Source organism: Pseudophryne corroboree, chromosome 2 (genome assembly GCF_028390025.1).
Source record: "Pseudophryne corroboree isolate aPseCor3 chromosome 2, aPseCor3.hap2, whole genome shotgun sequence".
Classification (NCBI taxonomy): Eukaryota; Metazoa; Chordata; class Amphibia; order Anura; family Myobatrachidae; genus Pseudophryne; species Pseudophryne corroboree.
In genome coordinates this window covers 836,074,081-836,081,992 of record NC_086445.1, presented here as the reverse complement: position 1 = coordinate 836,081,992, position 7,912 = coordinate 836,074,081, and the positions used below count along the sequence as shown (strand labels likewise).

The 7,912-nt window shown below is 52.9% G+C and overlaps 1 pseudogene; it reads left to right on the top strand.

Annotated features, from left to right (window-relative positions):
• Nucleotides 1–1,332: 1,332 nt before the first annotated feature.
• Nucleotides 1,333–1,456, top strand: LOC135052881 (U2 spliceosomal RNA; annotated as a pseudogene).
• Nucleotides 1,457–7,912: the final 6,456 nt, after the last annotated feature.

Here is a 7,912-nt window from a genome sequence, read left to right as displayed (position 1 = left end):
GGATTTGTACACAGAAACAATAGTTTACATACAAATGCTGAATGGGTCCTACGTGATTGCTTGCAGTCCCCTCTTAGCTGCAGCATGATTGACATGCTTCAGCATTTGAGGGGGGGAAGCATTTGGGACCCTCTCTACAAATGGTGTGTGGGGGGGGGGGGGGGTTGCCCCTGTTTTGTAGGTGTGCCTGAAGGTTACTCAAATGACTGATGTTTTTGCAGAATGATCCGATACTGTATCCTTGGACGCAGCAGTGAATCTCAGAAGCAGCCAGGAGGCGTCTATTTACACAAGAGACTTCCTGCTGCATTAGTATAACTGAGCACAGTAGCTGCATATAAAGAGACATCTACTTTGCTACTGTGTCTGTCCATGAATCAGGCCCATGGTATTATTAAATACTATGGGGGTCATTCCGACCAGTTCGCACGCTGCGCTTCTTTGCAGCCGTGTGATCGGGTTGGAACTGCGCATGCGCGGTGGCCGCATTGCGCAGGCGCGTCATTGCCCGGCGACGGCTGTCGCCAGGCAGTGACGCCGCGAGCGAAGAAAACGGTTGCAGCGGCGACCGCAAGAAGATTGACAGGATGAAGGCGGAACCGGGCGGCAACTCACCGTTTTCAGGGAGTGGTGAGTCCAACGCAGGCATGTCCAGAAGTTTGGAGGGCGGATGTCTGACGTCAATTCCGGGACCTGCATCGCTGGATCTATCGCACAGAGTAAGTAACTCTTACCCTGGTCTTATTTTACATGAAACTTTTTTTGCATAGCAGGGCTGCACAAGCGTTTGCAGCCCTGCTATGCAGAAATACACTCCCCCATAGGCGGCGTCTAGTTGATCGCACGGGCAGCAAATAGTACGTGAGATCAACTTAATCTGGCTGCTTAATCTGTTTTCCAAGGCTTCATTCCACCAATACAAAATTTTGGCTAGCCCTTTACTTAATATAGTATGACAATCAGTATAAAATATACATAGGATGTGTGTGGGTCTGACTGAGATGTGGTCCCTAATGCAGTGCTAAAATATGCTAATGCCACAGCCTCCTGGAAATGTACTGAGATGCCTACTGGCGGCCTCCCAGATCCCAGCAGCTGCAATCCGCTCATCACTAATACAGACACACACTGGTGGATGCAGATCCTTCAATAACTGACCATCTGAGTAATCCTATGGTTGCGCAGAATGGCTGTAGTAGCTGTGACGATGGTGCCATGTTTTCTCCCCGCTGGATCTCAGATGTAGGCTGAGACAACCTCTTTTTTGGAAAATTCTTTGTTGATATGTTGATTTCTGTCCTATATGGTGTTGTACTACGCAATGAGCATTACTTTGCTTCTCGGCCTTTTGGCTAAGATCAAGTGTAGTATCTGCTCGAGGGAAACACAGGGTGGAGTATCTGTTCTTACACTAGGAGCGTGAGAGGTTCCTAGATGTGGAATGGAGAAACACCTTGTGGAGTACCATGCCGGGGTGTGGCAAGGCCTCTGGTTGAGAGTGGAGAAAAACTGGGCTGAGTATTCCTACCTCGTAAGGGCTTAGGGCACCCTTACGTTGCTTAGGAACAGCCTGGTCTAGTATCCACTCTCGTACTGGGGGTTGACCCTGGACGAGCGGGTATGAAACTTGGTCTGGCTAAGAGGTTGGGAGCGGCTTCGAAGCTCGAGGTGACATGTGCCCCTGGGGCGACCCAGGGGTGCCTTAACTTGCACTGGTGCAGGCGCCTTGCACTTTAATGGCACTAGCACTGTCACGCACTCAACTTCTGTTGCACCTGCTCCTTTGCCCTGGCCTTTTGGCTAGGGCAAGGACAATTTTTTACCCCCCTCCCCGGCCTTTTGGCTGGGGCTTATTTATTTGATTGAAAAAGCACGGCACAGCACTTATATTCGTTTTCTGTAAGTCACGTTCACGTTTTTCGTTTTGGGGTTTAGGTGAGACCCTTATGGGCCACCCACTCTCCTACGTTGCTGAGGTCCTCTCCACGGGGGGAGGACCAGATGCAGTTTTCGGTCCCCAGGGGGAAGCTTCGGCCAACCCTGGGGACACACGAGGGTCCCTCTGCGCTTCGGCAAGGGGGGACCCACAGTCCCTTTTTCCCCTCAGTAGGCCTTTTGGCTCTGAGGGGTAGGGGAGTAACAGGGCCCTTCTCCTTTGGGAGAGGGTCCAAGTACCTATGCCCCCAGCACGTTTGAGCACAGACACTGGGTGATGGAGCACCGCACCTCGGGCTTCAAAAAAATAAATAAAAATGAGCATTACTTTGATTTTATTACTGTAAAAATAAAAGTTAAGTTTTAATTTATTAATGAAGAAAGCCCCACAAAAAAACAAGAGTACCTTTCCTTTCTTTTTCCCCCCCTGCCACTTGATATACAATTACTCTCTGAGGCACACCTCCACACAAGAGACCTCTGTCTAATAACAGTGACTTTCTATATTTGACTGAAATTGTGGGTATATTATAACATTTTCGAAACACATATAACTCAGCTACTTGGGTGTTTAGCTTGTGCACCGGTTACTCCTGTCCCAACCTTTCTCTAACGTCCTAGTGGATGCTGGGAACTCCGTAAGGACCATGGGGAATAGCGGGCTCCGAAGGAGGCTGGGCACTCTAGAAAGATCTTAGACTACCTGGTGTGCACTGGCTCCTCCCACTATGACCCTCCTCCAAGCCTCAGTAAGATTTCGTGCCCGGCCGAGGTTGGATGCACACTAGGGGCTCTCCTGAGCTCTTAGAAAGTTATAGTCTTAGAATTTGTTATTTTCAGTGAGACCTGCTGGCAACAGGCTCACTGCAGCGAGGGACTAAGGGGAGAAGAAGCGAACTCGCCTGCTTGCAGCCGGATTGGGCTTCTTAGGCTACTGGACACCATTAGCTCCAGAGGGATCGACCGCAGGCCCAGCCTTGATGTTCGGTCCCGGAGCCGCGCCGCCGTCCCCCTTACAGAGCCAGAAGCAAGAAGATGGTCCGGAAAATCGTCGGCATGAAGACTCTGTCTTCACCAAGGTAGCGCACAGCACTGCAGCTGTGCGCCATTGCTCCTCTCACACACTTCATACTCCGGTCACTGAGGGTGCAGGGCGCTGGGGGGGGCGCCCTGAGGCAGCAATAAAAACACCTTGGCTGGCTAAAATACCTCAATATATGGCCCCAGGGGCTATATATGAGGTAAATACCCCTGCCAGAATTCCATAAAAAACGGGAGAATAGGCCGCGAAAAAGGGGCGGAGCCTATCTCCTCAGCACACTGGCGCCATTTTTCCCTCACAGCTCGGCTGGAGGGAAGCTCCCTGGCTCTTCCCTGCAATTCTACAGTACAGTAAAAGGGAAAAGAGAGGGGGGGCATTAAAATTGGCACTGTATACAGTATATTATATAAAAGCTATTAGGGACATAACTCAGTTAGTCCCTGCAGGGCCGGCTCTAGGCATGTTCGAATAGAGCGGCCGCACAGGGCGCCACCCTTAATGGGCGCCGCGCGCTGGCGCCGCCATATTCGATGCTGGAGCCGGCCCTGTGTGTGCAGCATTGGCCCGTGTGCACTGTGCGCTATGCGCGCTGCGCGGCGCCGGTGTCTGACGTCAGACGCCGGCGCCATAGTGCACACAAGTGGCCACCCGGACCCAGGCTCACTCTGACTCGCCGGCCGGCCGCCCGCCCGCCCGCCAGCACTCCCGCCCGCTCGCCAGCACACTCGGACAGGCGGACAGCAGCAGTACTCCTCCCCAGCAGCGCCGCAGGTATTGGGGGGATCCGCACTGTGGGGGCATTTCTGGCTATGGGGGGGGCATTTCTGGCACTGTGGGGGGCATTGCATATCTGGCTCTGTGGGGGCATATCTGGTTCTGTGGCCTGGGGGCATATCTGGCACTGTGGGTGGCATATCTGGCACTGTGGGGGGCATTTCTGGCACTGTGCGGGCATATCTGGCACTGTGGGGGCATATCTGGCTCTGTGGGTGGCATATCTGGCACTGTGGGGGGCATATCTGGCACTGTGGGGGGCATTTCTGGCACTGTGGGGGGCATTTCTGGCACTGTGGGGGCATATCTGGCACTGTGGGGGCATATCTGGCTCTGTGGGGGCATATCTGGCACTGTGGGTGGCATATCTGGCACTGTGGGTGGCATATCTGGCACTGTGGGTGGCATATCTGGCACTGTGGGTGGCATATCTGGCACTGTGGGGGGCATATCTGGCACTGTGGGTGGCATATCTGGCACTGTGGGGGGCATATCTGGCACTGTGGGGGCATATCTGGCACTGTGGGGGCATATCTGGCACTGTGGGTGGCATATCTGGCACTGTGGGTGGCATATCTGGCACTGTGGGTGGCATATCTGGCACTGTGGGGGGCATATCTGGCACTGTGGGGGCATATCTGGCTCTGTGGGGGGCATATCTGGCACTGTGGGGGGCATATCTGGCACTGTGGGGGCATATCTGGCACTGTGGGGGCATATCTGGCACTGTGGGTGGCATATCTGGCACTGTGGGTGGCATATCTGGCACTGTGGGTGGCATATCTGGCACTGTGGGGGCATTTATCTGGCACTGTGGGGGCATTTATCTGGCACTGTGGGGGCATTTATCTGGCACTGTGGGGGCATTTATCTGGCACTGTGGGGGCATTTATCTGGCACTGTGGGGGCATTTATCTGGCACTGTGGGGGCATTTATCTGGCACTGTGGGGGCATTTATCTGGCACTGTGGGGGCATTTATCAGGCACTGTGGGGGCATTTATGTATCAGGCACTGTGGGGGCATTTATGTATCTGGCACCGTGGGGGCATTTATGTATCTGGCACCGTGGGGGCATTTATGTATCTGGCACCGTGGGGGCATTTATGTATCTGGCACCGTGGGGGCATTTATGTATCTGGCACCGTGGGGGCAATTATGTATCTGGCACCGTGGGGGCAATTATGTATCTGGCACCGTGGGGGCATTTATGTATCTGGCACCGTGGGGGCATTTCTTGCACTGTGGGGGCATTTCTTGCACTGTGGGGGCATATCTTGCACTGTGAGGGCATTAATGTATCTGGCACTGTGGGGGCATATCTGCGCTGTGGGGGCATTTATCCATCTGGAACTGTGTGGCCATTTATGTAGCTGGCACTGATGGGGGGCATGTCACGTGTAGCTGCCACTGCTGGGGGGCATGTCATGTGTAGCTGGCACTGCTGGGGGGCATATCATGTAGTGTTCCCGCTAGGCGTCTGTGGCTGGGCAGTGTGTCTCAGTGCTCTACCTGGCGCAATGTGTCTAACGTGCTCTTATAGGAGGTTCTACCTGGTGCAATGTGTATTAGCTGCACTACTGTGTGGTGTAATGTGAATTGCCACTATAATGTGGCTACGCACCTTCCCCACGAAGTAACTCCCCTAAATTTTTGCTGCGCGCCTTCGGCGCGCACTGTCCATGCTTTAGCGTGTGGAAATGGGTACAACAAGCATTACAATATGTACATCATTTTGCCCACCTAACTTAAAAATGTGCCCTCCCTGTGATCAGCAACCTGCCCTAAAAAGTGAACACTATCATGTGTAGCTGGCACTGCTGGGAGTCATGTCACGTGTAGCTGGCACTGCCGGAGGGCATGTCATGTGTAGCTGGCACTGCTGGGGGGCGAGACCACGCCCACTTTTTCAGGAGGCCACACCCACTTTTTCAGGAGCGCGCGCCTTCGGCGCGCGCATGGGGGAGGGGGGGGGGCACTTTTAAATTTTCTCGCTCAGGGTGCTAGTAGGCCTGGAGCCGGCCCTGAGTCCCTGTATATATATAGCGCTCTGGTGTGTGCTGGCATACTCTTACTCTGTCCCCCCAAAGGGCTTTTGTGGGTCCTGTCCTCGTTTAGAGCATTCCCTGTGTGTCTGCGGTGTGTCGGTACGGCTGTGTCGACATGTTGAATGAGGAGGCTTATATGGTGACAGAACAGAGGCCGATATATGTGATGTCGCCCCCTGTGGGGCCGACACCACAGTGGATGGATAGGTGAAAGGTATTAACCGACAGTGTCAACTCCTTACATAAAAGGGTGGATGACGTAACAGCTGTGGGACAGCCGGCTTCGCAGCCCGCGCCTGCCCAGGCGTCTCAAAGGCCATCAGGGGCTCAAAAACGCCCGCTCTCTCAGATGGCAGACACAGATGTCGACACGGAGTCTGACTCCAGTGTCGACAAGGTGGAGACATATACACAATCCACTAGGAACATCCGTGACGTGATCCCGGCAATAAAAAATGTGTTATACATTTCTGACTTTAACCCAAACACCTCTAAAAATGGGTTTTAGGTTTGGGGAGAAAAAACAGGCAGTGTTAGTTTCCGGCAGACACAAGTCTGCTGGGGTTGAAAGACCTGCTGGTGAGAAAATTGTCAAGTCAAGCGGAACGCGACCTGTCAACATCTCCTCCTTCACATTCTCCCGCAACTGGGGGTGCGAGGAAAAGGCTCAGAATTCCGAGCCCACCCGCTGGCGGTGATGCAGGGCAGTCTGGAGCGACTGCTGATGCTGACATCTGGTCCGGACTGAAGGACCTGACAACGATTACGGACATGTCGTCTACTGTCACTGCATATGATTCTCTCAACATTGAAAGAATGGTGGAGGATTATATGAGTGACCGCATCCAAGTAGGCACGTCACACAGTCCGTACTTATACTGGCAGGAAAAAGAGGCAATTTGGAGGCCCTTGCACAAACTGGCTTTATTCTACCTAAGTTGCCCTCCCACAAGTGTGTACTCCGAAAGAGTGTTTAGTGCCGCCGCTCACCTTGTCAGCAATCGGCGTACGAGGTTACATCCAGAAAATGTGGAGAAGATGATGTTCATTAAAATGAATTATAATCAATTCCTCCGCGGAGACATTGACCAGCAGCAATTGCCTCCACAAAGTACACAGGGAGCTGAGATGGTGGATTCCAGTGGGGACGAATTGATAATCTGTGAGGAGGGGGATGTACACGGTGATATATCGGAGGATGATGATGAGGTGGACATCTTGCCTCTGTAGAGCCAGTTTGTGCAAGGAGAGATTAATTGCTTCTTTTTTTGGGGGGGGTCCAAACCAACCCGTCATATCAGTCACAGTCGTGTGGCAGACCCTGTCACTGAAATGATGGGTTGGTTAAAGTGTGCATGTCCTGTTTTGTTTATACAACATAAGGGTGGGTGGGAGGGCCCAAGGACAATTCCATCTTGCACCTCTTTTTTCTTTTATTTTTCTTTGCGTCATGTGCTGTTTGGGGAGGGTTTTTTGGAAGGGCCATCCTGCGTGACACTGCAGTGCCACTCCTAGATGGGCCCGGTGTTTGTGTCGGCCACTAGGGTCGCTTATCTTACTCACACAGTCAGCTACCTCATTGCGCCTCTTTTTTTCTTTGCGTCATATGCTGTTTGGGGAGGGTTTTTTGGAAGGGACATCCTGCGTGACACTGCAGTGCCACTCCTAGATGGGCCCGGTGTTTGTGTCGGCCACTAGGGTCGCTTATCTTACTCACACAGTCAGCTACCTCATTGCGCCTCTTTTTTTCTTTGCGTCATGTGCTGTTTGGGGAGGGTTTTTTGGAAGGGCCATCCTGCGTGACACTGCAGTGCCACTCCTAGATGGGCCCGGTGTTTGTGTCGGCCACTAGGGTCGCTTATCTTACTCACACAGTCAGCTACCTCATTGCGCCTCTTTTTTTCTTTGCGTCATGTGCTGTTTGGGGAGGGTTTTTTGGAAGGGCCATCCTGCGTGACACTGCAGTGCCACTCCTAGATGGGCCCGGTGTTTGTGTCGGCCACTAGGGTCGCTTATCTTACTCACACAGTCAGCTACCTCATTGCGCCTCTTTTTTTCTTTGCGTCATGTGCTGTTTGGGGAGGGTTTTTTGGAAGGGCCATCCTGCGTGACAC